Here is a 7,586-nt window from a genome sequence, read left to right as displayed (position 1 = left end):
TTTGGGAGGCTGAGGCGGGCGGATCACAAGGTCAGGAGATTGAGACCATCCTGGCTAACACAGTGAAACCCTGTCTCTACTAAAAATACGAAAAATTAGCCAGGTGTGGTGGCGGGCGCCTGTAGTCCCAGCAACTCAGAAGACTGAGGCAGGAGAATGGCATGAACCTGGGAGGCGGAGCTTGCAGTGAGCTGAGATCACCTCACGTACTCCAGCCTGGGCCAGAGTGAAACTCCGTCTCAAAAAAATGTCAATGCCTGATGAATTTCCAGCACTATATTACATTCCTTGTAGTGACGTATAAGTGTAAGATAAGGCCCTTACTCACTAAGGTCTATTAACCAGGTAGAGAAAGAGCTAACACACAACACACACACACACACACACACACACACACACACACACACATTTGGAGATAAACTCTCAAATGAAACAAAGTGAAAGATTAGAAAAAATATCATTTGAAAACGATAGCAATCTATAGATGAAAACCTCCGTGAAATATAATTAACTTTGAAAAATCATGGAATAGTAGAAAAAGAATGGCAAAATATTCTAGAATGTGGAACAACCCATTAAACAACTCTCCTAGACAGTAGGCAAGGTAGAAATCCTAGACAGTAGACAAGGTAGAAATGATGACTGAAAAGATAAGAGACAGAATGACCAGAATGAAGAGGTTGGTATTGAGAAGTAGAAGGATAAAAGCAGAGTAAGTAGCTTGGAGCCATATTATGGACACAAGAATTTAAGAAGAAATTACACAAAAAGCAAATCTAGCCAATGCATAATAAAAGAGAATCCAAAGTATTAGACTATCAGAAAAAATACGTTCCCTTCTAGTTGAATGAATGATTAATGTCATCAACTTTTCCAAGTTTAATCACTTCAGACCCTAGGAAAAGGCAAAGTAACTTGTAAATTTATTTTGCTCTTTTTCCCCCTTCCTTTAAAGAAAAAGATACGTTTGAAGATTAATTTTCCAAATGCAAATTAGTCACCAATTTTTGGTTTTATATTTCGGAGCTCAGTTTAAAAACAAAATACAAGACAGACTGTAGGCTGATACCTTCTGAGTCATTAACTAGCTACCCTAATTTCATACTTAAGTGAGAATAAGGGTTTCTTCTGGAATCAGCAAATTTACCACACCCCTGCATCTTCACAGCCTGTCAATTACTCCACACCCTGCAATCACAGTGTTGTAAAAAGATTTAAGAACATCAACCTTATGCTTATAGAGATCATTTTGATGATTACTTCATAAATCACAGAGCCAAAAGAATACACTAAAGTTATTTTTTAATGAGTTACTCCAACATATTATTTACATGTCAGTTATTACCAGTTTATTCTTAAAAACAACCAGTAACTTTCAACTAGCAACATAAAATGGGAAAGGGTACAGAATAGCTATCAAAAGAAATAAATAAAATGGACCAGGTGTAGTGGCTCCTGTCTGTAATCTCAGCACTTTGGGAGGCCAAGCAGGCAGATCACCCATGAGTTCCAGACCAGCCTAGGCAACATGGCAAAAACCATTCTCTACAAAAAATCCAAAAATTAGCCGGAGGCTGAAATAGGAGGATTGTTTGAGCCTGGGGAGTCGAGGCTGAAGTGAGTTGTGATTGTGCCACTGCACTCCAGCCTCGGTGACAGAGCCAGACCCTGCCTCAAAAAAAAGAAAGAAAGAAATCAAGTGTGATACTGACATAAAAACAGCCAAATAGACCAGTGGAATAGAGAACCCATAAATAAACTCCCTTGTCAAATGGCTCTCAACAAAGTGCTAAGCCTGCTCAATGAGGAAGGGATCGTCTCTTCAAATGGTGCTTGGAAAACTGGATATCCAAGTGCAGAAGAATGAAGTCGGACCCTCGTCTTATACCACATGTAAAAATTAACTTCAAATGGAGTAAAGACCTAAATGTCAAACCTAAAACTATAAAACTCCTAGAAGTAAACGGAGGGAGAAGCTTAATGATACTGGATATGGCAGTGAACTCTTGGATAATGCCAAAAGCACAGGCAAACAAAAGCAAAAACAGACAAATAGGGCTACATCAAATTTAAAAGCTTTTGTGCATCAAAGGACACAATCAGTGGAGTGAAAAGGTAACCTAGAGAATGGGAGAAAATATTTGCATATCGTATCTCTAATAAGGGGCTAAGTAATCATTTCTCCACTGTATCAGTAATTTTCAAACTGTAGACTGCTTCAGACCAGTTTCTTGAACCTTTCTTCAGAAGGAAAATAGAATAGAAAAAAAAAATTTAGCACAGTGCTTTGCATAGTAAGAGCATATTGTTTTATGACACTTTAAATGTAATACACATACATGTGTAATTCAACTACTGTATATTGAGTTGACTGGCACACACAGACACTCATTATTTCTGAAGAATCAATGAAAGCATGTCATCTGTACTGCTATAACTTCAATTACTAGTTATTAATGATAATAAGAGATGCTATTTATTGAGCAAATATTTTGTTAAATCCTACTTTCCTTTTTAAGGATAACAAAACCAAAATGCATTAAGGTTAAATAACTTGTCTAAAGGTATACGAATCATAAGAAATAGAGACAAGATTCAACCTCATCCTAACACCAAAACTCTTGCCTCTTCTCTATTAACTCGTACAGCTCAGACATCCTATTTCTGTTGAGTTTTGCTTTCTGTTTTTTCCAATTCCGCTCCTTTCAGCTTAGGAATCTTAGTATATGAAGTTTCTTCTACCTGAATGCCTCATCCCTTTACCCGACACCACACTCTGACTCAGTGCCTTCAAACTAACTAAAGCCTAATCCTCTGGGCATAGTTTGCTTTTTAATTTTTTTTTAAACAATTGCTCAGAGAGTAGTTGTTTTCATAATTAATCCAAAATTGTCTAAGAAATGCCAAAATCATAGTGGGCAAAGTTTAACACCACTTCCTGAAAAGTGTTCTCGTATCTCCCAAATAAGTTAGGCTGCCCCCAATCATGCCCTGACAGCATTCTTTTTCTCCATAGCACATAACACGTTTGTGATACTTGTTCAATGTGTATGTTCTCTACCAGATTACACATTTCTTGACAGTAAGGACCAGATCTACCAATACACACGGATACAGTACACCTGGAGACCTAGTATACACTCAATTCATTGAACAATAAACAAGTAACATTAGTCTTCAGTCACCCATACTAAAACCCAGTATATTGCTTTCATGACCAAATGGGAAGTGATAAGTGCTTGGGCTTTAGAGGCCAAAAGAACAGACTTCTGGCTACTCATTAGGGAACTCTGAGCCAATTACTTAACCTCTGTAAGCCTCATTCACAAAATAATCAAACATAACTTGGTATAAAAATGAACGATCCCCTACCACACAATGTATACAATTATGATCTGTCAATCAAAAATAATAATACACTCTGGGCCACGTGTGCAGTGGCTCACACCTGTAATCCCAGCACTTTGGGAAGTCGAGGTGAGAGGACTGCTTGAGTCCAGGAGTTCAAGACCAGTCTGGGCAACACAGGGAAACGCCGTCTCTACAAAAAAATTTAAAAACTAGCTGGATGTGGTGGCACGTGCCTGTAGTCCCAGCAACTTGGGAAGCTGAGGCAGGAGGATCACCTGAGCCCTGGGAGGTGGAGGTTGCAGTGAGCTGACCATGCACTTCAACCTGGGTGACAGAGTGGGATAATACACCTTAAAAAAATTAACTATCTTCTTCTTTCCATTCACACTACTAGTGTTATAATTTAAGTACTTATTTTCTCCCCTCTGGATCAATGCTTTTCAAACTGCAGATTGCTTCAAACCAGCTTCTCATTTTGTAAATGTAGAAAAATATATATGCCAGAGTGCATGCACACCTTAAGGGCATAATGTTGAAGTACACACAAGTGAACTGTTTATTGAGTTAGTGATGTCCATATACATCTTATTGTGGGCTGCAGGAAAAAAAAAAAAATTGAGAAATACTGCTGCACTACTGCAAACTAATATTACTAGAATATTAAATTCCCTGATCACAGCTCAACAGGAGTAAAAGGAAAAAAAAAAATAAATGACAATGAGGCCTTGTCAGTTTTGTTCACTGCTGTCCCCCTAGAACCTAAAATAATACTTGCTGTGTAACAGCACAATATCTCTGAATGATCTAGTCCCAACTTAAAATTCCAAAAATATTAATCTTACAATACTCCTCCTCATTGCCATTCCCAGAGCCCCTTAGATTCTTCCTTTCTGAGCCTTGACACAAGCTGTTCCCCCAGACTAATAAAAGTCTTCCCTTTTTCAACTCACCAAACCAGTCGATTCCTTTTCACTTTATTATATTATTATATATTTATTATTACTATTTTTACAATTTATTATAAAATCATATGATAGGCACAAAGGACACGAGTATAAAATGAAACATAACATAAAGAGAATATGCAATATATAAAAAAATACATTTATCATACCTTTCACTTTTAGTATAGTTATGACATACATTAAATATTTCAGTGACAATTATGCAATCTTAAAATTTAAAAGGTCTTTTGGAGGATGACTTCAATTACCAACACTTAATTAAAAATGGGACATTTGGGCCGAGCATGGTGGCTCACGCCTGTAATCCCAACACTTTGGGAGGCCGAGGCAGGAGGATCACCTGTGGTCAGGAGTTCGAGACGAGCCTGGCTAACATGGTGAAACCCCATTTCTACTAAAACTATAAAAAATTAAACGGGCGTGGTGGCGCGCATCTGTAATCGCAGCTTGAGGCAGGAGAATCACCTGAACCCAGGAGGTGGAGGTGGCAGTGAGCCGATCACGCCATTGTGCTCCAGCTTGGGCAACAAGAGTGAAACGCTGTCTTTTGACCTAATACCTTATTTTTTTTATTCTCTGTATGCTTCTTATTCCTGTAGAGGTACTTAAAAATTTTACCATTGACTATTCTTTTTCATAAACAGAGCAATACATAAAAATCCGAAGTCATCACTAAAGACTGAAAGGAGTTTTGGGTAGAGCAAAACAAGTAGCTTTGCAATACACAAACCTCATCCACAAATAAGGGAATCTGGAGATGTGGGATGTAAGAAGAAAAGAGACTATCATAACCACTGGTTTTGGCAGCTGTTTTCAGGGGCTAAGTAGTCATAGGCTGACTTTTTAAGGTCTCGACATATTAAACACTGTGTTCTAGAAACTAGATTTTGTATACGCATTTACATAAATGTCTACACCATCTTCGGCTTTTTGGAAAACGTACCATTTGGCTGGAACTATACTACTTTCTTCCTCTTTTGGCTATTTTTAAATTTTTTTAAAGTCCTATCTTCCATGAAGATTTGTTAAAACATACCACGAAAACAGCACATACAATTTTTATCATTTGACTTTTAAACATCTTCTTATTCAAGATACACAAGTAAAAATAATGAGACTTTAAACAAATAGTGACTCATAACCACCTATTAGCCACCTGTGCTCAACTCCTACCTCAGAGTTCACAATCTAAATACTAGTCTTCTTTAACAGAACTCCCTTCCATCACTTTATCCCTGCTAGACAGTGAACAGTGGAAAGTTCCAACTTTTGCAACTCCAGAATGAGGTTATAAATCTAGAGGGAGGAGGAAAACCTGACAGTAAACGCTTGTTCTTTTCACTCCATTCAAGCTCCCATAGAGCCTAAAACACTTAGTTCCAACACGAGTTTCATACTTCCCTGTCCGAAATTTGATTTCTCAAGCCTCACGCTTTCCAGCTGTAGCAAAGTTTATTTCTGAACAGATTAAATCAGTTGCTAAATAATCTGAAGTCCTCAAACAGAAGGCCATATGAATATCAAACGAAAAAAATAATATTTGAATCGGCATAAATTTACATGGTATTATGGCATCATCAGTAATACACTGAGCAGTATTATTTATTAACTTCAAGAATTAATTAACTTAAAGATGTGATTTTGGAGAAAAACACCAGTGGTGGTCTCTGATTACCAAAGTTAAGTATTCTTAAGCAGATTCCCTGAAAAAATCCTACCAGGATCTCTGATGTCTGTTTTCTCTGTTCTAAAGTATCCTGCCAAAAGCTTTGGGTGCTGTGACTTAGGGTCGCAAAAGTGTTGCTTATGTAGTTAGAAGGCAGAACGTGCCCTACAAGGCGCTCACATGCCTTAGTAATAGAACGTATATTATCTTCCCAGTCCTCTGGCGGCTGCGAACGTGCTCCTTCCACTTCCAGCCATCCCAGCTGTGTTCCAGCTCCGGGGGAAGCAAGGGCTTTAGAATTACCCGCAAATATCTTCCTAAATCCAGGCGAAGGAGGCCCACACTTCCCCACCCTACCTAATGCAGCCCTCAAGTGAAACGTTTGGTCTAAGAAAAAAATACCTTGCACCGCTCCACCCAACAGGTGGGAAGGAGAAAGGAATAGACAACTGGCCGCTGAGTCCGAGCCAGGCCTCAAACAGGGCGGGAGAGGGAGGCCGCGGCCACAGCGCGGCCTGAAACCGGGCAGGCCCTTTTCAGTCCCAAGTACCACCCTCCGCCCCCAGCTAATTTCAAGGAACCCGCCCCAGCAGACCTTATAATGGATGCTACTCGATGCCATGAGCCGAAGACTGTGACGACCTAGCCGAAGATGGCACTTCACCGCCTCCGTCCCCACAGCCACCACAGCAGCCGCCACCCGCGCCACGGTCGCCTGGTCCAGGGCACGATGCGCATGCGTCGGTGTCTCGGGAGGCGAAAAAGTCACGTGGGTTCGCAGCGCGCAGGCCTGGCCCTCCCAGGGATCCTGGCTGCCCCTGCGGCCCCAGCCCCGCCCACGCAGCCCCGCCCCACCGCCAGCGAGGGCGGGGACCGCTGCTGCTACCTGCTTTTCCCTCCATAGAGACTTCTTTCCAAAGGAAAGGAGGGTTGGTTAGGGCCTTTCACTCGCCTGATCTTAAACACAGCGCCGTAACCCCTCCCCTCCAAAAACGGCAAAATGTCATTTTGGGGGTCAAATCTAAGGCTTTCCCAACAATTGTTCAAGCTTTCACACTAAAACATTTACCTAAAAACGGACAGAAATTCAGCCTTAAACCCACAAATCTCACGATGCTATGGACCTTGGGCTCACTCAGGTTTCCTGAAAACTAAACAATCGTGGACTTAGGGGTTTGGAGAACGGGCTATTGTTAAAGAAAAAAGTATTTAGTGACACTTGTTAAAGCACAAAAAGGAGGACTTTATTCAGGACCATCGCAATAGGTATGGGGACCACTGACTGCAACGGAGACTTGCAGTGGGGAAAGAGATATTGGGCTCAACTCCCCATACAGCATGGGCTAGTGGAGATTTATAACCAAGGAGCAGAGGTAAGTGAATGGAAAATTACTAAGAGGAAACATCAGGGTAAGGGGGATTTTGGCTAAACCCACCTAATAGGATTTTTGCTGAAGACAGGCCAAGATGATGAGGCATCACCTGGGTGATGGTGGAGACTGAAGAACCTGATCAGATAATGAGGATGATCAGCTATCAAGGATAGGGGTTTATTGCTAATTTGACTTAGCAAAGTTCTTTGCTTAAACTGGATTTTACAAAGA

The 7,586-nt window shown here is 40.5% G+C and overlaps 1 protein-coding gene across 1 annotated transcript in view; it reads right to left on the bottom strand.

Annotated features, from left to right (window-relative positions):
* Positions 1-6,728, bottom strand: part of PRPF39 (pre-mRNA processing factor 39) — a 31,656-nt gene extending 24,928 nt beyond the window's left edge. The window contains exon 1 of the mRNA XM_011996236.1: positions 6,578-6,728. The gene's annotated coding sequence lies outside the window, so the exon portion shown is untranslated. The remainder of the gene's footprint in view (positions 1-6,577) is intronic.
* Positions 6,729-7,586: the final 858 nt, after the last annotated feature.

This window comes from Mandrillus leucophaeus, unplaced genomic scaffold (assembly GCF_000951045.1).
Source record: "Mandrillus leucophaeus isolate KB7577 unplaced genomic scaffold, Mleu.le_1.0 Scaffold505, whole genome shotgun sequence".
NCBI classification, from domain to species: Eukaryota; Metazoa; Chordata; class Mammalia; order Primates; family Cercopithecidae; genus Mandrillus; species Mandrillus leucophaeus.
The sequence above is the reverse complement of the archived record's forward strand: the minus strand, read 5'-3'. Positions and strand labels throughout refer to the sequence as shown.